We start from the raw sequence: 23,593 nt of genomic DNA on the forward strand, positions 1-23,593 counted from the left end.
GGCTGTGATCTAGATTTTGGCCCATTATTAAAAAAAAAAGTATTTATCTTTATTCCTTATGGTTCTTTGGACATATCAATTTCATTTCCACTCACTTAACACATCTGTAGTTCCTATTTCTATTACTGTCCTCATATTCTCTAGATCATCTTCTGCACCCTTCCCAAAACAGATGGCTTTCAGTCTGCCCCTTGTGTCTGGAGTAACTAAGGGAAGAATAATTTATGTTACAGACCAGTGGTTCAAAGTTATGTTCCTATAACATCAGCAGAAAAAGTAATAAAAGCCAAAGGGGAAAAAAAAAAAAGAGGTAAAGAGGTAAAGGCCATTTATGCTTACCTATAAGCCATGTGTCAATGGCACAGTCATTATGAAACAGGGTTTATTCATGCTGTGCTTTATGGCTATTCCTTTCTTTATACTATGCTATAAGTTGTAGTCTATTCAAGTGTCTGTGTCTGAGTGTGTATCTCTGTCTTTTTAGGATCTGTAGTTAGGCAACCCTTTGGGAAGAGTTAAGGTATGCAACCTGTTTGTAATAAACAAGCCCTCAAGTTAATTTGCTAGTTCTGTATTCTTGCTTTAAAGATCTAAAGATCAAAACAGAGCCTCACATGCAGTAAACTTGTGTTTTACTCTTTGTCTCTTACAGGAGATAAATGTTGTGCTCAGAGGAGGAGTCAGACTTCATTTTGACCCTGCTTCATGGTCAGTGGTTATAATTGTGTGAAAAGGCAGCAGTGGGCATTAACCAGAGTGATACTGATACAGCAAGTGGCCAAGTATGTTCTGTCTTGGATTTGTCACTGTACTCACACACACTGAATAGCAACAGGATTTGGTTTTACTGGATCTAGCTGTAATTATATATTGTTCAAGAAAATGTCTTTTTTCATTTCTTCCATGCAGGATTTCCTTGGTATTTCAGATTTCATTTCCCCTTTATCACCTAACAAAAAAAAAAACAACAAAAAAAAATTTAAAAAAAAAAAACCAAAAATATCAACTCTGTGAAATAAACCCTAGTTCAAAGTTTCAGAGATGATGTGTTTTATTTGTATGTTTTCTGTTTCTTATACCATTTTTATTTCAGACGTCCAAGACATTTTAACTGTGGAATAGAAAAAACATCTGGACTGGAAAAGTGTTGTGGGAGATAATCAAATCCTGCTAAAGGTAATAACAGAACAGCTGATACTCATCAAATGTAAATTTACTAAAGCTATTTAAAAGGAGAACATTAAACTGAAAGAGGAGAGGCAGATCACAGGATAATCCCATGGAATAATTTTTTAAGGGTCTGTTTTCCTTCAAGTTTGAGAAACAGGCATTTTCTGTCTTAAATGTTCCGCTATAACTTGCATGTCATTGCATACTACATGTTCTAATCTGCTCTCAGTCTGGAATATATTTGTATGAGTGCTTCATACAACAGGACTGTAACCAGATTTTTAACAGAATGTAGCATTTAAAGATTAATCTATTTGTTTACCTAAAATTGTAGTGAAGTGCTTCGGGAGACTGGCCCAGAAAACCTCTTTCCCACTGAAATAAATGATAACACTCCAAAATAATTTAATAAACCCAAAACAAACAAATGAAAAAAAAAGGGGGCAAGCCTGGCTTTTCTGTTTGGCTTTTCCAAACAGCTGTATATTTGTGTAAAGATACACATATTGAATATTTGCAAACATTTAATCTATTGGTCCTCAAGTATATAAATAGCAGAAGAAACAGTGCAAAGAGGAAGAACCAGGCTATTTTTGGTGGTGCCCAGTGACAGGACCAGAGGTGATTGACACAAGATGAAACACAGGAGGCTCTCTCTGAACATCAGGAAATACTTTCTGCCTGTAAGGTTGACCAAGCACTGGAACAGGTTGTCCAGAGAATCTCTGGAATCTCTCTCCTTGGAGATATTCAAAATTCCTCTGGACATGGTTCAGGGCACCTGGAGCTAGGTGTTTGAGCAGTGTGGTTGGACCAGGTGAGTTTTGGAGGTCCCTCCCAACTTCAGCCCTCCTGTGAATGGACTTGGAAGCACACCTACCATCACTCTTCAAGTCTGCTCTTCCATGGCACCACTGACTCTTATAAGGTCCAGGACAGGTTAAAAAACTCCCAGACAAATAAGAAATTAATTTCCTGCCTACTTGGACAGATGCCTCACAAAAGCTTGGCAGAAAAAGTCTTTGCCAAGTAACTTTCTAGAATAACTGTATATTTTCATGCTTCTAATTGCTTACTTGTCTGTATCAGACTGAAATTTTTACTTCCCTTTATCTTTTCTTCCTCAGAAAGAAAGCTAGACTCTTGACCTCTAACACACGTTCTGCAATATCTCTGTTCAGTTCTTTGCCAAAGACTTCCTGTGTGACAGAGGTTATGTTGCTTTATTCAAGCAATAAGCCACAATGCTCCCAGTGATTCCAATGCATCTGAGGAGTTTTAGGCTTTAATATTTCTGTCTCATTTCCTTATTTGTGAAATATAGTTAACATTACTTCATGGTAGACACAGTGTCTTGTTACATGTTTGATGATGTCTGTCACAAAAGGTCATTTATTTTGGCTGGGAAGCCCCTAAGAATCACTGCCATACAGTGGAAGTAGGGAGGAACTCCACTTCCACCTTTGGGTTTTCTTAAATGAAAGATGGAATATTTCACCCAGAACTACAGGAGATCAAAACTTAAATAGTATACTGCTTTTGAGGGAAAAAAAATCTGCACATGTTTCATCCTGAGGTTTGTGGGTCTGGGCAAGAGGTTACATTTCTAAAAAATAAAAGCTTAGGAAAAAAAATGAGATAGCCTCAACAAATAATAGTAATACTAGAAAGTGTAATAATTAATGAGACTGACAGCTGAAATGGCTCATTCTTTTTTTACAATATTGGCCTGCAATATTAGAAACTATCTCCAAAACCAGTTCTTGCACATAATAGTGGAATCTAACACTGCTTAGCAGCAGTTTGTCACAAATTCCAGGAGAATGCTGTCTGCATGTGCCCTAATATTTTCCACTGCTTGGTGAAAGCAATTCCCTTGAAGAGGAAAGGAAAAATAAAATGAGAAGGGGGTTCCACAACTCATCTCAAGTTTCTTTTGGTGACTGTCTTCCATTTCTTTTTCATGAGGTCTTTGACAAGCAGCAGCAGTTATAAGATTTTAATTTCCTGGAACATTTCTTGCCAGGGTAAGAGCTAAGGGTTCTTTTTCTGTCCATTTTTTTCCCTCCCATTTTTTCCTTTTAAGATAAATCTGCAGCATGTCCAGAGGAGAGATTCATGACCTACTTTTCCCAAAATTAATATTGAGGTTTGTGTACTTTCTGGTATTTGGTAGGACATTCTTATTAGAAATCTTGGGCCAGTTTATGTCAGCCTTCCCCATGGCAGAGCAGCAATGCAAGGTGTAATTCAAGTTAAGGAAGAAATCCTATTATCATCTTTAAAGAGTAAGAGATTTTTTTGAGTGTCAGTGAGCAGGTTTCTATATCTTCACTAAATAAATAAAATCCAAGTTAAAACAATGAGACAAGGACAAGAGTGTCATTTGTCAGCCATTTGCTGAAAGGAACCCATGAGCATTGCTTAATCAGGGCAAAAAAACAAGTGTAGACAGTAGAATGTAACAAAAATTAGGAGTTGTGGGGAAAGTTCATGTGAAACCACTCCATATTAGAGACAATTAGAACAATTAGAGACCAAGACTAATCATTTATGTAAGACTCACTCACCCTCCTTGCCTTCAGTAGCTTTCCATCACCTGTGAACCAAGGGGACATGAGTGGAGACCACAGCATCCCAGCAATTTGTCTGTGCTGTTTAAGAGCATCCCCCAGCCGGAGCTGTCCATCAGATCGCTGGGCAGCGGCCGTGACATTTCAGTAGACGTATTTAATTATATCAATATATCAATAGTGCTGACATTTCAGAGAGCTATCACCTCAGGATAAGCTAGGTCTAAAAGTAATCTCTTTTCTGTCCTTCTCCATCTGCCCTGAAAAATAAAGCTGCATGAGCCAGATTTTTAAACAGAGATAGTATTTAGAGAGAGGCACATAGCTCAGAGGTCTCCATTGCAGAGCCCATAAGCATCCAGTTCCCACTGCAACCCTTGGTGGCCTGAGAATTTCTTTCAGAGCCTAACTTCAGCTGTGAAGCTCCCCTTCGAAATCACAAAGGAGAAAGAGAAAGGGGTGGTCCCACTGTGCAAAATGCTTGAATCTGCTTTGACTGTCTGCCATTCAAGAGTCAATCCAAATAAATAGTTACACTGGCCAGGAGGAGGTGCAAAGGCAGGTTTGTCCCAGCAGCCTGTGCTGCTGACCCCAGCTGCTGAGCAGCCCCACGCAGGCACCCCTGCAAAGCAGTGACACTCCTGCTCAGGCTGTTCCACTGCTGCCCCCTCAAACCAGCACCATCAAACAAAACCAGAGGTCCAATCTCTGGGCTCTGAAGCATCAACAGCAGCAAAAGGCAGGAATTGTCTCAAGGAAGCAATGCAAAAGCAAAAAGGCAAAGCAGCCTAGTAGGGAATTGTAGATGAGAAACGCAGCCATCTTTGCTCCAAACACATAGAAACTCATAGAGCAACATCATACAGGATGTAAATGGGAGTCTGTCATTTCTCACTGGGTAAAAGAAAGCTTTTAATTGTCTTATTTAACATTTTTACTCCTCTTTGCACGTTTTCCATGGCATACAATATCTTGGAAAGGAAAGGTATTTCTTTGTGTTTCCTACTTGAAAGCAGGAGCTAGAAGTAATTCAGAGGATTCCATTTACCCGTGGGATGACAGGCTCTGCTCTCACTTGTTACACAAATGTAAAGAGTGGCACATATAAAGGAGCATGAAAAAACCTGTTTCTCAATCATGGTGTGAACAGGAGCAGGATAGAGGTGCTGCAGACTGTGTCAGCAAGTGAATCTCTTCTGTGAGATCTGTAAATGACTGAGAGTTTTCAGGCTACACCAGGACACTGACCACTCACTGAGATGTCTTTCAGTCCACTGGCTGGGGGACAAAAGCACTGGGAACTGATAGTGCTTCCCATCACAGTTTTTCCTTCTTGCTGCATCTTGGTTGCTCTTCTTGGGTACCAGTGATGGGCACAAACAGGGCAGCAAAGCTCAAGAGTTAGGCCCAGTTTAGTCCTCCGCTGCTGTCTCCTCCAGAGCTTTTGCTGACTGCTGAATTTTCATTCTGTGTCTTGCAAACCTTCCATCAAACATTTGAACCAATATTTTAAATATTAAAATCATAACATTTCAATGAGATACATTGAAATATAACAGTTCACTGTTTTTTAAAAACAAATGCAAAACTTCTTACATTGCTTTCTAACAAATGTTGCTCAAGGCAGTGAGTAATTTTTTAATAACTAAAATAGTTCCTTAATAGTTATAGAAATTTGACAAAAGCTGTGATTTTTGGTTTGTAAAAGCCTCTACATCATATTTATATTATTCACTGTGGCAGACAGTCTCATTAAAGGGAACTTTTCCTCTCTATTGAAGATTATATAGAACCATGGACTCATAGAATTTTAAGGGTTAGAAGGGTCCTTAAAGATCATTGACTCCCAAACCCTCACTTCCATGGCATCATATATTATATGTAAATATATAGATATATTTATTTATTGACCATAGGGTAAGTATTTTCTGGACTACGCCCTGAAAGCTGAGGTCGTATTTCCTGTTTATGGCCATACAAAACAAAAATACTCCTCTGTAACATTCTGAGGACAGTTCTCCTGAGTGGAGCCATTGCTACTGTGTTTTCCAAACAATTCAACCCTGCCAATACATACAACCTAAAAGTGGATTGTGTTTTGATGTATTTTGGGGGGGATGAAGAAAGTTCCTGCATTTAGCCACAGGAGCTGACTCATATTCACCTACATAGCTGCTCAGCCTGGCCTCTGCAGCTGACTCAGTGATCCCTGCAGGGCAGGATGGGGCTCCTGCAGCCAGACTGTGAGCAAACATCCTTTAGACAGAGGAAGTGCACTGCAGGCTTACACAAGCACTCATATATCTACTGCAGAGTAATGAAAACGCACTGAGGATGGCTTCCTACAGCCATTTCTTGCTCTTATATTGCTCCTGTCCATACTGACTTCATGCCAAATTCAACCAACAATTTTAGATTGTTTTGAAGTGTTCCTTTTGATTCTAAAAAGTTGAGGAAAAAAGGCTACTTATTCTTACAACATCTAGCTCCATGCTATTAGTACATTTCCAAATACCTTTTGTATCTCTCCTGAGATGGTTTGATTTTCTTGGTGGGTTTTTTTGTGGTTTTTTTTTTTGGGGGGGGGTGGTTTTGGTGGGGTTTTTTGTTGGTTTGTGGGTTTTTTGGTGGGGGAGGTGTTTGTTTTTTTGGCTGGTTGGTTGGTTTTGGGGTTTTTTGGGGATTTTTTTCAGAACCACAACAGACTGGCTGGAAAATAAAAATTGCTGAAGGGCATGTTCCTTCACACTTTAGGCAGCTGTGCAAAAAGTTGATGGAAAATTAACTTTCCAAGGTGAACTCAGTTTAATTCCTAATTTGCTGAAAAGAAAGGCACTTCGAGCTTGAACTTGGAAGGATCATATAAGAGAAAAGAAATTTTTTGACAAGCCTCACAGTAAGAAAATTTCCCACAGCTTCTTAGTTCATGAATAATTTTTGACCCTCTTTGAAAAGTGAACAGAAATTAACATCAACACATCCTAAAAATTACAACTTAGAAACCAGAATTTCCTTGATGAGTGCTTTGTACACAGAACAATTTTGGCAGTGTGTGTTTTGAGTAGATGAGATTCACGCTGAGGAGCACCATGATTTGTTTGGACAGTGTTGACAGTGACAAGTTTAGCTAGAAAGAGGGAAATTTGAGGAATTAAGTCCAGGGAAATAGGAAAACATACTGGACAGACTGATTATAGCATAGCTTGGCCGTTAGAGCTCTCTAGCTGCTGAAGATACTTCTTCACTTCCCTGTTCTTCCCCTGCTCTCCCATCTTCTGATGGACAGAAGGACCTGATTGTACCTTGTGTGCCGAACTGGAGACCTAACTGCTTTGTTTGCCCAGCAACTCCTCTCTTTAAACCTCAGGAGAGGACTTCTGAGTTTAGATCTGTCCCCAGAGTTCCTGAGATCACAGCATTTCTTTTGTTGCATCATTGCTAATTTCCCTGTTCACTCTTAGATCAATTCTCTTATTCTCTTTCAGCCACCTTGAGTGAGACAGCATCTCCTGCATTCCCTTGTATTTCTTCCTACCTTGATAAAAAATACCAAAGTTTAGGGTGGAAGTCTGATTTTTCTTTTTTTCCCATCTCCATATCTTGATTTTTAATTTATCCCAGGGTACATCTAACATTGATCAAGAGTTGATCTACATCAAACTTTCATTATGCAAAATGATGATCAGAGCAGTTGCTGTCAGGCAAGCATCAAACATCTTGTGTGTACTTTATATTGTTCTACTCTAGCTTTTTGCTGACAAATGCAGTACTGACTTCTTCAGGTATAAAGGAAGGTACTGCATTCACACAGGATATCTGTCTTTATCTCGTGGGCTTATGAAATATCATGAGAATTTACCTCATGGATATTATGACTTCATTGTTAGCCTCTCTCATTCAATCTTTCATTTTGTGTCACGATGGGTTTTGCAAACCCAAATCATTTGCCACTGACTTTGGTTTTTATTCTGAGTGACTTATGTTCTCAGTGCATCCCTTAAATTTTAGGGCAACATAGTGTTTATCATAGAGACTAAATGATTTAAATCACTGTTGACACTGTCACTTTTACATCGTTATAAATACCTTGACTCCAAAGGATTCAGGCTGTGTGATGAACTCCAATAAATCTCTTCCTTAATATTGTCAGGGCTTGAAATGGAAATGTCTGCAGTAAGGAAAAGACAGAATTGTTAAGGTGTCATACTTATCTATTTGAAATAAATGGTGAGTTTTTTAATCTTTGCCATCAGGAATGATAAACGATTCTGCAGTTGCTTATTATAGTGCTGCACTGAAGCCCTCCTGGAATCTCTCTTCAGTTGGGCAGAATTATTAGGGCAATGAGGACTATTTTGATGTAGTGGGTTAAAATCCATGGTAAATAAATCTATGTTTGCCCTGTCCTCAGTGTCCTGAGTCTCTGCAAGAGATGGGGAAGGTTCTCATTGAAGCCAAGTCCACTTCATATTATGCTGACAGGAAAAGGGTTCTTAAAGTAGGATTGAATCATACCTAAACTCCCTTTGAGTGGTCCTTTTCTAAATATATTCTGAAACAGCTTAAGCTGGCCTCGGTGATCAGATTCAAGGAAATGCAGTATTAATAAAAATAAATGCCATTTTTCATTGTATGTTTTTGTCTTTCCATATAGTACTTTAGTAGTTGGGAAGGATTTTTAGTAGAAATCAATGAACATTAGTAACAATAGAGTAATATAAGTAATATAGGAAGCTGCATTTGATAGCATCATTTTTATGGGCAAAATATCAATGTGTTGGCTCATAGGACTCAGAGCACAGGGCAGCACTAGGGAGGAAAGAAACTATAAACCATTCAGCCTCACTCGTCTCATGTAATCTACACAGAAATCTAAATGCAGCCCACTGACAGCTCTAAAATAGAGCAAAATACCTTCAGCAGTCTCTCAAAACCAAGGGAAATGTCACATCTAAACCTAAACCATAAAATAAGAGGAGCCAATGCACAAAAGGAGCTGGGGACTTGGTGGGTATTTTAATAGCAGGATAGAAAAGATGAGAGCTAGGCAGTATTTTACATCAGCTTAAAAAAGAGGGACAGATGAAATGCCCCCCAGGCCCCTGCCATGGGAGAGGGAGCTCCAGGGAATCCCAGCACCAGCAGCACCAGCAGCACCAGCAGCACCAGCAGCACCAGCAGCACCAGCAGCACCAGCCCTGTGAGCATCTCCCCAGTGCACAGAGAGGGGTGGCCTTGGCTCCTGCAGCCCTGCAGACAGGCTTTTCCTGGTGTGTCTCCCCTTGCCACAGCCTCCCTCTGTAAGGGAATTTGAGACTCAAGGCTCCCTGGGGCAAGCAGCAAGTCTACCATCTGCCTTTTTGTCCAAGACAAGATACATTAGCCAGTGCTTGCAAAAGCATGTGTAAAAATACCAGCTAGGACTAACAGAAAGAATGGGTCTCATAGCTATTGTATATTGCTTGGAACTCTAAAAACCTCAATTTTCCTTCCTGGTGTTCATAACACAAGAGATATCTTGTAGTCAAAAATACCACCCTGGCAACCTGATCTGACCACCTAAAGAACACGTGCCTCAGAGACTAATTAGGAGAGATGTTTGAATTGCTGTTTAATACAGGAGTGTGGTGCAAATTCTACACCACAAAACGTGAAAATCCACCACCTAAAGGACTTTAAACTGTGACTGGAATCTAAACACCTCAATTTTAGTTCCTATGTGCCAATGAGCCCAACACTGAAAGCTCACCCAGGCACTGAGCCTTTTGCAAGAAATGTTTCTGTGTATGAAGCCAGGTAATGGATGAAGGAGTGGAAAGTTGCATTCAAGGATATATAGTCCTAGGGAATTTTGTACCAGCAAAACATGCTACAAAAGCCTTTTTCTACGCAAGTTCATCAAGCCCTTGACACCACAGGCAGCCTCCAATTAATTTCTCCTTCCTTCAATCAGTTCCCAGTTGCAATCTGGGGAAAATTCTGGCTTCCACCTTGGCTCTCTCCTTACTCCAGTGGTATTTCCACAGCAGTCAGTTCAGACAGATGTTGTATTCCTTAGCATGAGCAAGATACATTAGCACCTTGCTATAGTGTGAGGAAATATTTCATTACAAGCACATAAAATATGCTGCCAAATTGCTTCATTATGTAAAGTCTTTTAAGAAAAATATCCCAAACCATAAAACAAGATTTTTATATAAATATGAAATGTAGCTTAAAAAAGAAAAAAAAAAAAGAGGAGGAGGGGGGAAATTAAATGTTACTGACTTTATTGAATGTCTCTATTCAAATATCTTGCATAAGCAGACATGTCACTTTAATCAGATAAAACCCACCAGGGAAGGTGGTAATTATTTGTATTACTTCTTGACAGCTATAAAAAGCGAAAATGTTACTGTGCAAATTCTGTCTGAACTATTTAAACAATTGAAAAATGTGATTTAGCAGCTAAAACAAACTTAATTCAGGCTGATCTCTCATTGACACGTGTAAGATGAAATAAGCTGGCACTTCGTACAGAGAATAAAAAATAACTTCACAATGCCTTCACCTAGCATGGTTAAAACCTGGTAACAAATAAACCTCTCAGAAGACCCTGTATTACCATGATATAAGCAGGAGGTGACGGCCATTTCTATACTGAGATCTGCTGCCTTTAACCTTCTTTGGTTGACAGCATCCAGGGTGGGATTTTGCCTTGGAAATTCCCTGAGAGCTCCAGCAGCCAGGCAGCCATGCAAGGACCAGTGGATGAGGCTGCCTTGCACAGGCAGAGGGTAGAAGGAAAGTCAGGAATGAGGTTTGGCAATATTGTTAGTCTTGTCAAATCCACTCCAAAGAAATGACCTGTCAAGGAGCAAGGCTTGAGGGCAGCAAAACTGCCCAGGGGTACTGGTGGCAGACCCTGGGCTGGGTGTTCTCAGCACAGTGGTGCCACCAGCTCGCTGCAGCACCAGCAAAGCCGGCCTGAGAGGTCTGCAAATGCAACTCCAGCTGGGCAACCAGCGAGTCAGCTGCTGGGTAACACGGGTGGGAAGACTTCATTCAGCCCAGCCCCGGGGAAGACTTCATTCAGCCCAGCCCTGGGGAAGACTTCATTCAGCCCAGCCCCAGGGAAGCCCTAGGCTGTCACTCACAGCAAACCCTTGCATTAAGGGGTTTTTCTTAAGTCCTAGCCTTCCTTGGGCCTTTGACTCTTGAGTTCAGAGTTACACCAAAGCCAGGAAGCACAGTGATTTCCGACAATAAAATCTGCATGGCTGGCCCAGAAATAACACACATCCTATTATCAGAACTCTGGTTCTGCTGATGGGTTGCAGTGGTAATAAATCACCATCACATAGATTCCTATTTCCCTCTTCTTTCCTCTTTCTATGTTTGCAACCTCTGCCACTTGTTGCTCTGCTGTCCTTACAACAATATAATAGAGAGCTGTTTTCTGCCTTTGCTACTCCCAAGTAGCCCAGACTCATCTCAAAACCTCCAACTAGGTATTGTCTTCAAAAATCTAAGTGCTCCCATAGAGTCACGCCACAGGCAGCAGGATTATTAAACCCTGAATCTCTGAAGATTGATCTAATTTCTCTTTAAGGTCTTTGTTTGCATCAATAATTCAGGTTCCCACATGTCCCTTATGTGATCATCATGGCACAAGGGCAAGCTGGAAAACTCTGGTAAGCTGGACAGCAAAGAGAAGGAACTTGGTGACCTGAACAAACAGCTCCTTTGACCAGGCAGACCATGTGTCTGTTTTCAGCCATTCTTTCATCCTCCCCACAGCCAGAAAAATATTATTAACAAACATCAGGATCATGATTCCTGTACTTATAATGACTTCCTCCTGGCTTCCTCTTACCTCTAATGGCTGCAGCATAAAAAGGGTCCGGAAATAACTGCAAAAATTAGAAATCCTGCACCTGACCTTTCCTTCTTCTGGTAGAAGAAGGTTTATTCAAAAATGACACTTTAGGCACTCTCTCCTTCTCTCATGTCTTTGCTGTCACAATTTGGAAGTTCATCTCCACCTGCAAACAGCTTTGCCACTGTGGAACTGAGGGCCTAAAACTCAGTTCCTGTAATCTAAACCCAGCGGCACCAAGACAGAGTAATCATTGTGGGCACTGTCCTCCCCACAGCTTCGTGTTAGGTTAAACTTGGAAGTTTATTCACCTTTCTCACCATCTTGTCACCTAATGTAACTCACTGTATTGTCTAGTGCTGAAAGATGCTCATCAAAGGTACAGAAGAATGTAGAATAAAAGAAGACACTGAAGGTTATTTCAAACTTGTGTAAGCGCATTCACAAAGAGAACAAAGGTGATGGAGTAAGCCTTATGCTTCAGGACAGAGGATAGCCCACTAAAACACTGAGTTTCCCCATGACTAGTGGAGATTTAGTGCTATCAGACTTGGAGGGCATCTGCAAGTAAATGCTCCTGCCTACCTGGAGAAGCCCCACAAGCAGGGTTTGAGGTTCGCACTACGGAGCTGATTGGTCTATGCAGAAAACTCAGATGCTGGGGGTTTTTCTCTCTGCTGGCAGATGTTATCTTTAGATTTCTGCTGACAGTCAGCCTAGTGCAACAGGGACAGAATCTGTGTCAAGTTCCATCAGTGCAGTGCAATGAGCCTGGCCTATTTTGAAGTTTTCTTTTCATCACTTTCTCATTTTTCAGCCTCCAGCCAGATGCTTACAACTCTGACGTCTTCCTACCAACCCTCCACCTCCTTCATGTGTATCAGATCTGTGCTTTTTGATGTGCTATCTATTTCCTGTAGATGTTCCAGTACGCTTGCTCCTTCTAATGACTTACTTTTCCCCTTTGAACAACTTCTTTCTTGTGTTGATTTCCTGGAGCACTTATCATTTATTGATGGATAGTTAATTATCACCAGGCAATAGATCTTGCTCAATTCCCTAAAAGCAGCAGCTGACATTTTGTGTGCCTCACCAGCAATGATCTTTCACAGTCACAGATATTCTTTGTAGCAGATAATACATGAACCTGCATTTAATCACACCGAATGAGTCAAGGATTCTTCCTTGTCTTTGGTTAAATCTCTGACTATCTGCAAAAAGTCCTGATCAGTTTCCAGACGTGTCTCTGTTTATGGAATGATTGATTGCAGGCACCAACTCTCCTCTATCACCAAAACATTCTACCATACCATCAAATTACCGATCACAGCTTAGTTTTGCTGTCTGGTTACAACTACTCATCAAAATTATCAATTGTCCCTGCCTGGAGGCATAAACATCAAATTCTCTTGCTCTTCTCCTCTGCATTCCCATTTATAATGTATTTCCCTGGTGCCTCTTCTCTATGTGCAAACCCTGTCTGATGTCAATTCCAGACTCTGTGCACAGGCCAAGCAAAATATGCTGTAGGAACAGGGAGGCAATGGGTGAACTCAGAGGTTGTTTGTTACAGAAATCTGTTTGTGATGCAGCCCTATAATCAAGGGGCATTTCTCCCTCCTCTGCTCCTTGCCTGCCAAACCCAGGCCACCCTATCCGGGCCTCAATGCTGTTTTCCAGTAGATCTGCATTAACCAATTAACCAATTAACCAAATGTGCAGCATCTACCCAAAGGTCTGGGGACTGCTCTGGCACCCACCTTAAAGAGACTCCTCAGCCACACCAGTGAGAGCTGGATCCCTTCAGCCTGGATGTCTCCTGCGCACTAAAGCACTAAAAATTTAAATCATGCACAGAGCCATTTTCACTGAGGTGGAGTTAGCTTCTTAGTTGAGACAAATGCATACAGACAACCACCCAAACTCCCAGCCTAGCCCAGTACCCCTGCCTCACAGGAACATAAATCAAGTGCCATGAAGCTATCTTTGCTGCTGCTAAGACTTATTGGATAAATTATCTTTCTTTCCTTTAGCAGAGAACCTTGCTCTCCTATCAAAACGCTGGATAAGATGTCTAAGTGATAGACTCCAAAATATTAGAAGTCTGACCTTCCAACTGAAGTTGAAGAAGTCTGACACAAGCTGCTGTTAAAAAGTATTTTATAGTTAAAGAAATTGCCATCAATTTATACATTCTATTTTGAGCATAAGGAGCAAGATTGCAATATTGACACTAAATTTTGCTTTTTCATGAATCTCTGTTCAGGTCTGGTTTTCCTTTCACAGTTGCTTTATGTGATGGAAGAACTTATCAAACCAAATCTTAGGTCATCAGGAGAAATGCCATTGCTCTACTGGCTGGGACAGTTATCTTGGGTTTAAAACACATTGAAAATTCTCTGAGTGAATCAGCTGATAACAGATAGGACATTACTCATGGTTTTACACTTGGCAGTTGAGCTGGTGCTTCATACACTGTATACTTGATTCATTCCTCTTTGCTGGTGTCCTGACTAAATTCAGAGCACAGGACATTTTTTAGATGAGAATTTCTCCTATGACTTTACAGCACTCTTTCCTTCCTAAGCAAGATTTATCTTTCCAGGGGGAGTACACGTTTTTGCAGATTGATGACCTTAGGCTTATTGCACTGAGAAAGCAGTGCAATGCAGAAACATGCAAAACTTCTGGCTGTTAATGACTGGGAAAAGCTTGGTTGATCCTAAGTAGGTAGGGACTTAGATTTTAGTTTTAAACACATCTCACTAGTTCCTTTTTTGTTATGGCACTGATATGGCACACAAGCCATATCATTTGTCACCTGGACTGTCCCCAGCTCAGCATTTCATGCATGCATTTGTGCTTGCAGCAGCTGGCTGTGAAACACTACATATGAGACTAGTCCTATATTTTCCTCTTACTACAGGTGATTGTGACTATCAAGTCATACATTAAGTTTTTATCCTTCCACACATGGCCTTAACCTGCTTCCATTGAACTTAGAGAAAGATTCGTTTTCTTCTGGATTAGAAGACTTTGCTTAGAATAATAGCACCAGGGCTGGCCTCTAGCTTGTGAAAGCCCCATCCAGCTGCAGCAGTGTACCTCTCCCAGATCTGGGGATGTCATTCACTTCAGCTCTCCCCCCTCTCTAAATTAAAGTGTTCATTATATGTCACACCTTGGGTTCATGCACTAGTAGATGTTGAGGAAATTGAGTCAAGTTTTTCCTTTCTATTTCATCTTTAACTCAGCTCTCTCCTTTAATCTGTATATCCACATAGAATCTGGATCTTTCTTATTCTATCTGTTCACTTTTGTACCTTTCTCACCCTGTGGGAAACAGTGCTTTTGTCCAAACATTTTCAACCTTTCACCTTATCACAGTCAGCTTCTCCCCTCACTTGTGCTGCAGTAACCCGGATTCCCTGAGGTGCACTTATCCTGTTAAGATTGTGCAGGACTTTCTCCTGTGATGATGCTGTACCTTTGTCCCTGCTTTGGTTCCCACTCTTCAAACATAGTCATCAACAAGGAGCTGGGCTGCCCATCTTCTCTCTGCCATGTTTGATTGTGACCGCTCACACTTGCCCTGAGCCACATCACTCTGACACCTTCAGTGTCTCCCTTGTCTACATCCAGCACTGGAGTCTTAACATTTTATTTCCTGCCTCCCCTACTGTTCTCAGTGACTACCTACCATTGGCACCCCTCCCTCTCAAAAACATACACATACTTTAATGGACTGTGAAAAATATAATTATCTGCCAGGAAGGTGCATTGAAGGGACATCAAGTTGTAAACAGAGCATGTTGACCTCCTGCCTGAAGGGTCATACTCTGGATTCTGTTACAGCCAGCTGGGAGGGAGGTGAATTGGCTGCTTGTTGAAAAGTCTGGTTTATGCACCTTTTCAAGAATGGTGGGATGAGTAATTGAACATTGTTAAACAGCATTGGCTGTTGATTGTGAGGGTTCCAACCCGTGACCTTCCCACAAGATTAAGCTAAGTACATAGCTTTTAGAGGTTTGAAATTACAGCTCATCTTTAATCTACATCCTTGCTGATGTGCTTTACAGACACACAATGTGTTTTAGAGACCTTCCCTGGAGTGAGCACCTCCACTCACCTTTCTTTTCCTGCCTGCTGGGATCAGGGGTGCCAGCAAGATGAGAGCAACAGGCTGATTTCTTCTCTCTGTATGTCTATGAATGATGAGTTAGGTCCTGGAGCAGACCCCATCTGTGAGAGCAGGACCCTTGGCACCTGGCAATCAGCACTGGATAAACAAGCAGGGTCACATTACCATTTGCTCCAAAACCCCTGCCCTAAATTGCACACCAGTGAGGAGGAATGAGCTTTGGTAAGACAGCAGAGCAAGCAGTGATCCCTTCTCCCACAGACACGAGGATGAAGAACTGCAGAAGCAAAGGGAGCAAAGGAGGAACTGTGACTTTCAGATACACAGCTGTTCCTCTGGGTCATTCCACCTGACCCAGAATGGCTGAATGGAGCATAGTGCACAGCTGCAGTGTGACCTACAGGGTACATACATTTGGCTCCACATCACTGCACCTCGTCAGTGGTGAATTTAAGTGCAATTTACTGGTTTTCCCTTAAGATTGAAAGGTGATGACCTTTGGTCAAGGATGGGAAGCAAAATTAGTTCATGCCATAATTCCAGAAGGGGTAAAAATAACTTGAGAGGGGCTTTTCATTAACTCCACTACAATACTTTATAAAGATTGTGCTTTCATTTTATTCCGCAAACCAAGGATAATTTCCCAGTTAGAAACAGAAAAGCCTTGACTAAAAAAAAAAAGGAAAGATAACTCATGAAAAAGAGTTCTTAGGCTTTGGAAGAAAATAACTTCATGTCCTATCCTTTAATGTGCAGTAGAGAGACTGTGAAGTTAGATCCTTTCTTCCCAAAGAGGATTACTTCTGTCATGCATTTCATCAGTCAGAGCACATGTAGTATCACTTGTGATCAAAGATTTCTGTACAAAACCAAAATCTTGGGTTTGACTTGAATTTTTTATGGACGACAAATGATAGGGTATAATAATAAAATAAATATATTTATGCAGAGATATATACAAACCAAGTCTATAAAAATGTATACACATTTATCTCTGAAATCCACACTAAGTCCCATCTGAAGGTTTGTAATTTATTTTACAGGGAATATGAATCACAAAAAGTAAGCTCATGCATATAATATGATATTTACAAAGAACACAAAACCTGCAGTCCTTATCTAGCTGAACAGCTAAAGATGAGCTTAAATGCCACATGGAATGAGGACCTATGCAAGGATCAGCACAGACATGAAAATTTTTTTGCCCACTTTTAAAATTTTAGATAAAACTTTCTCATAAGGAAATTTTAAACTTTAAAATAAACCCCTTTTCATCATTCAGCACCAGGTGCACATGCTGTGCAGGTTTGCTGTGTATCCTGTGGGAGACAGTCTCATTACAGTAACTTTTATGGCAGAACAGGGAATTTTTTTCTCCAGATCATTTGACCAGTGTTATTTTTTCTTTTAATCTCTGAAATAGAAAACCTTTACTTTTTAAAAAATAAGATTGTGAAAATTGGAGTGTTTCACAGTATACTGAATTAACAGTTTCTGCTGTCCACTAAGAGATGTCAATTTCTAAGTTTCTTTGTCTATTTAGAGTCCTCTCAGCTATTCTGCACGTATACACCTTCACCCTTGGACTACTGAAAAACTGTATACTGTCTTCCTTAAAAGAGGCAAGTGTATATAAGCTAAGTAACAATGAATGGATGCCTTTCAAATCCAGGTCCAATTTTCCATCTATTCTGTCATAAATCATCTGTCAGTCTTAAGCATTTCCTATTTCCATAAAGAAGTTTAATGTTGAACTCACAATAACAAAATTTCCACTGGATTTCAGAGAGCTCTGTTGTTCTCATCCACAGATGAGACTGAGTCTGTGTTAACTGGATCCTTTACTGAGCAGTCTGTAGATTTGTGGGGTCCTGTTTCAGCAACTTTGGAATAGTTTGATTTGCCAGGCCCTACATATCCAGCTCCACTTGTCTATTTCTTTCATGGATGTCACAGTCACCCTTTTTTCATTGTCCAAAACACTTGTGTGTGTGCCTTTAGGTACATGGTTTTCTGAGTAATTTTGAAGTCAAATAATATTTTCTTAGGTAGACAATGCTTTTCATTGTGTGTGCGCCATTCCCAGTAATGTAAAACAGAAGTTTGAGAATCTGGGGAAGTTTGCTAAATATATGTCCTTGTTAGGTTTTGATGTTTAGGATAAATGTTTGCATTTAGGCTGTTTCTCACTTCCTACAATTGTGCCACACCAAAGTGGGCACCATGAACCTTTTCACTTCACGCTCACCATCCTGAAGAACTGCTATCACACATATTGCAAACATCAGTATGATCTGACAAACCATAATTGTGACTGATAAGCTCATCTTGCTTGCCCTTTTTTTTATTCTGGTTTTATCAAACTCTCTGTCACAGGAGGAGAGCTGTTTCAATAATAAATCAGAACAAATTAAGTTTTTCAGCTGTGAAAACCAGGCTGGAACCCTGTGCTAAATTTACTAGGAATGATTTAGGTATAACAAAACTCAGTTTTGTACTAATGGAGGAGGCATGAATAAAACAATCCAGTATAGATTCCTTAAAAAAAAAAAACTGGGATAAAGATTTATACAACAAGTTTTGAGGTGTGGTGTCTTGAGATATTAAAAGATGATCCCTGTCACAGCAATTACTTCTTTACATGACAGCAAGAGCTGTCTCTGAAATTTCAATCTTCATTCCAAAAATTGCCCTTTTCATACACATACAGGACACTTGAGAAATTTATGAATTTATTTACATCCAACTTGGAGATGAAAAAACAAAATCCTGTCTGCTCACGTGTATTATAGACCATAATACACTTTTTCAGAGGTAGATAGTTATCCTCAGTGTCCTGGTAATTATATTCTGTCCACCTGTCTTCCCTGTAGGGATTTGAATTAAAACAATAGTTAATCTCCTCCAAGGTGTGTCAGTGTGCCTGAGTTCCAGCCAGAAGACTTTACATTTCAGCAGTAGATGAACTAATTACTATTATCCCCAGTGCCTGCATAATTAGAAGAAAAATATCTCTGCTTTCCTGTATCTGCACCTTCTGGGGTCCCAGAAGGAAACAATATTTCTTAGCTAAAAAAAGTCTTTCAAGTCCTATCACACTGATATCCTTCTCTTTCACTTTCCCCTCACTCTGAGTTTTCAGGCAAAACTTTCCAACTGTTTTATTATTTATTTGGAGAAGAAAGACATTTCAAAAGCCTGAGTGCTGGCAGAATGACTCTCTCCATGATCACCTCCATCCTACAGCTGTTGTGCCAGTGGGTTCTGCCACTGGACTGCAGCCTCCCTTCTTCTCCCTTCAGAGCTCTCTGTGGGGAGCAGTGGGGACAATATGCCCAGGGCTACTGATGTCACAACAAGTCCATGACCTCCAGTAACACAAGTGAGATGAAAGTTAATATTATCTCAGTGCAGCTGTGGATCAAATGTTCCTGTTTTAAAAGGACTGATTGCTTATAGTTTCTCAGAAGAGGTGGTTGTTTTGTTCCAGGATGACATGGAGAGGGTCAGGTGAATGACTTGTTCATCACAAGGGTGTCTTCTTCTCCCTTACAGGAATTTGTGTCCCTTCATATAGCACTTGAAGGGTTAATTACCTTTTTTTTTTCTTTTTTTCTTTTTTTTTTGGTTTCTGCATGTAGACTACCTGGAACAGCCTTACATTTATGCTTTCCATGCCTAATTGCATAATTCCCCTCCTCTTCAATGAGAATCCAATTAAAACTTTACATGTATTCCCAGTGCTTGGCAAGTTTGGTGGTTCCCCTTTGAGAATCAGCAGCCAGCAGTATGCAGTGGCCAGACAAAATTATGGAAACAACAGTATTCAAAGAAGGTCAAAATAGCAGCAGTTTACATGCAATTCCAACTCAGCCTAAGTCCAGTCATCAGTGACAACCACTTAGAAAATTCCATCTTAACCAGCCAGCTCAGGGTGCCTCTGACACTGTCTCTGATGTTGAGAATGATGGAAGTGTCCAAGCATTCAAGTAACTCTTGAAAACAGGACAGACATATCCAAACCACCAATAAATTTTCTACCCAACTAAAAACAGATTAATGATTTTAGCTTTTAACAAAGACAGTGTCTGCACATCTGTGTGCCCTCCTTCCACTTGCTCTACCTGTCCAAGGTTAACATAAAGTTTAAATAACTTTGTCCTCTTAATTACTGATTTCATGCATTATTAGGTGGTTCCAGACTGAAGTTTTCTCTTTCAAAGCAGAGCTCTGATTTAGTTGTCCTTGATTCTTCCTTATTAACAGAAAAGAGATTATTATGTTTCCTTAAATAAAGCACTTTTGTCCCAGAAGACACTGCTTTAACACTGTGTTGACAAAATCTTCCCAATGTAGTTTGGGGACTGTTACAACCACTGACTGTGGCCCTGCACTGCCAGGCAAAGTGCTGTCTTTCAGCCAGTCATTTTTCTTCTATCCTAGTGCCTCAGTGTTAACATGGTTTTCTCCCTGGTACTGCAAATTGTCAAACCTTCAAAAAATTAACTGCATATACACAAGTGATAACTTCCATAGATGGGGCCTAAGGCAAAGCACACTGATGAAATGCTGTGCATCTCCTTCTGACATTTTCTGGCAAATGCTACCCATGACATTGCAAATAAAATCACTAGGACCAGCTGCTCATTTTACCTGTGCCCTTCCAACCAGATCAGCAAATGGTGTCCCTACTCTGAAGTTTCTGCAGGTCAGACAGGATCTCTGCAGAACAGTTATCCAAATAGTAGTAACAATTTATTCCATGACTGTAATATATAATACATAGTCTATAGTATATTATATACACCATCTAATATACAATTAATCTATAGTATTAAATAGAGGTGCTTGTTTTGTATACATGTATACAATACATATATGTATTATATAACTGTATATCATTTATATATGGGAATATTGTATTTTCTTCCTTTTTTTTTTACTATTCAACCACTACTACAGTTGTACTCAAATGTGTACTGGGCTTCATTTCTCAGGCACTGCCTATAGAAGATGATGTAGAAATGTCTGAAAAGAAGTTCAAGCCGTACCTCTGTGGCTACAGAGAAGCTCTCAGCTCTCAGATGTCTCAGATGTCAGATGGGTGCAGCTCAGAGGAAGTGCTTCTGTTGCCATTGGAAAGGAAGGAACCATGAGCATCAGGGTTCAGGGAACACAAGCGAAATCGCTTTCAACTCTGGAGGACTTCAATGTCTGAAACTTCTTGTTCTTAATGCTATTGTTCTTCTGAAGAATAATCTAAACAATTGTGGAAAAACCTAGGACTGATATCTAAGGTGCTAGCACCGAACAAAGACTGATGCTTAGCAAAGCATGCAAAGTTTCTCAGGTAGACCAATACAGAGTAGGGCAAAATCTTAACTTAGACATCCTATCTTGTCAGGAGCCATCATAACACCTCAAAATGCAAGATTTAATTCATCACCTTGTATAATACTGGACACATGATGCATAATAAGGGATCTAAATATTTTAGATATTATTTTTTTCCTAAATTAATATATTATTCATCATCACAGGTAATATGAAGGTTCATTGGGAGAGATGTAAGAGATGTGAAGGAAAAATGTCATATTCTTTCTGTAGCAGTGAGCTGCATTCATATCTTGATGTTCCCCAACTGAAATAATATTGACTGAAAACATGAGTATAAATGTTGAAAGTTTATTAAGAACACATTCTACCTGCAATTTCTAGAGAAAAATGAGTAAGCTAGTTTAAAACATTTTGAAAATAAATAAGAGAAGATAATCTCATATGCCACATCTGAGCCGTTCCTGTGTTATTCTGGTTGAGATAATTGACAAAACAAGTATTTGCAATGGGAGACTGCAGCATGACAGGGATTCAAATGAATGCATTATAATAGTCAAGTGTTTAATCACTTTTCAATTCTTGTAAAACAAAGACCATTTTCCAGCATTGTCTGGACTGAGCTTGCTGTAGTCAATGGGTGTTCAGCTCCTTTGCATGAGACAATTGAGTTCACCACCCTGGATAATGAAGACCTACTGTTTTTGAGACTATAACTCAGCAGGTGATTGAATATTATCCGCTTCACAGAAAAATACAAGTAAAATGAGTTCTTCGCTTGTAAATAATTTGCTCAAAAAAGAGAAAGCAAATGTATTTCTCAGGTAACAATCTCAGCTCTGCTGCATGGTGCAGTGATTTTTCCCTAGCCAGTTCTGGATTTCTTATCATCAGCCACCCCAAAAAGGGAATGTTAATGAGGGGTTTTGTGGAAAGTCTCGTTGCTTAACTGAACTTGGAAATTCACATGAAGAGTTTGATGCAGAATATGGCTTGACTGTATTTCCTTCTCCTCAGCACAATGGGAAGAAAGGGAAGGTTGGAATAATCTTCTTTGTAATCTAAAAATAGCTCTTAGTTTTTTCTTTCTCCCACATCCCAAAGTTAATCCGTGTGGTTTGACAGCCCTGCAAATGTTCTCACAGTCTTTACCAGACTTTAGTCTATATTAATAAAGCAAAATGAAGGGTTTAGATTGTTTTGCTTTTAGAATATTCATAATATTAAAAAGGTCTTGTAATCAACTAATAATAAAATAATCAACTAATCCCTTTATCCAGAGCCATTCAGATCAGTCATTAAAACCCTGAGGTTCTGGCAGATGCCAGCATGACAGATTTCTTCCCACTCCATGTTGTTTTGATTGACCCAGATTTTTTTCTATTTGGGTTAGAATTGTATTTGGGCTTTCTACGGCATATAGTCAAGCTAGCTCATTTTTAAAGTTAACGTCCTGAAAATAATTGAATTATACTATATGTATATATGGATATACAATCCATACTTTTCATCTGTGTCAGGTGCTTGCCAATGATGGCCTTTTTTTGTTGTTGTTGCCATTGACACACAAGGTGATCCAGGAAAATGTCTGTTTCCTGTGGCTGTCTGCCCAGCCCTGGCTTTGTGAAATAACTGGTTTCACTTAGCCAGGTTGTTTGCAGTCAGTCACTCTAATGCCCCTCACTGTGCACCACCATTTCCTGAGGTAGCTCTTTGGCATTTTCAGTCCCCACTTGCAAGCCCACCCCCCCACCCATCAGTGGAACCGTCGAAAATTTGTCGATTCATGAAAATACCGTGTCTTTCTAATATATAAAATACATGGATATTTATGCTAATTTTTTTTTACCTCTGCAGTACAGGTTATTCCCATATTACTTTGGGTGAGAAGGTTTGTAGGAAAAGTAATGAGTTTTATGAAACCAATATAGTTTCTTTGGAAAATCAAACAGGAGCTTCTTCAGGTCTGAAGCAGAAGTGCTCATGCAAAGTGATTTTCAAATATAGCCACAAGAATTTATCCTTCACAAGTGACACATACTTTTTAACCCCTCTACAACCAGTGAGATCCCTACAGAAAATATGGGGGTCCTTCTTATGAAGTATGGAGGTATAAACTAGAATAAATCTGCATAGAAAATGCTGCATATGTGTGTCTACAGCACACAGACATCCTAGACAGAGGTAATGATTCTGGCATAGAAAACAGAATTTGCTTTTCCATAACACACCATCAACTTTTCTGCAGTAGCCTTGAGTCTCCACACCACTGAGTAGCACAAATGTGTCCCATAGAGTTCAATATAGCCTCATCCTGGCTTAAAATTTGGTGTATGTTTAAATGCTTTCCTGGGGTATTTAAAACACTTTCGTTGCACCCCACCTGTTAAAAGCAGATCACAATAATTCTAGAGACTGGAAGAGTCACTGTTAAGAAACATTTTTAAAGCACTTTTAAAACACTCTACCTCTTTGTTAGAAATTTTTAAATCATTGTTGTCAGCCCATTTCTCACAA

At 39.9% G+C, this 23,593-nt stretch overlaps 1 long non-coding RNA gene across 1 annotated transcript; it reads left to right on the plus strand.

The window, feature by feature from the left end:
• Window positions 1-657: 657 nt before the first annotated feature.
• LOC117244226 lies at window positions 658-22,301 on the plus strand. The gene is made up of 3 exons (XR_004496888.1): window positions 658-782; window positions 1,094-1,176; window positions 20,740-22,301. It is a non-coding gene; the product is annotated as an uncharacterized LOC117244226 (long non-coding RNA).
• The last annotated feature ends 1,292 nt before the right edge of the window (window positions 22,302-23,593 follow it).

Source organism: Parus major, chromosome 1 (assembly GCF_001522545.3).
Source record: "Parus major isolate Abel chromosome 1, Parus_major1.1, whole genome shotgun sequence".
NCBI lineage: Eukaryota > Metazoa > Chordata > Aves > Passeriformes > Paridae > Parus > Parus major.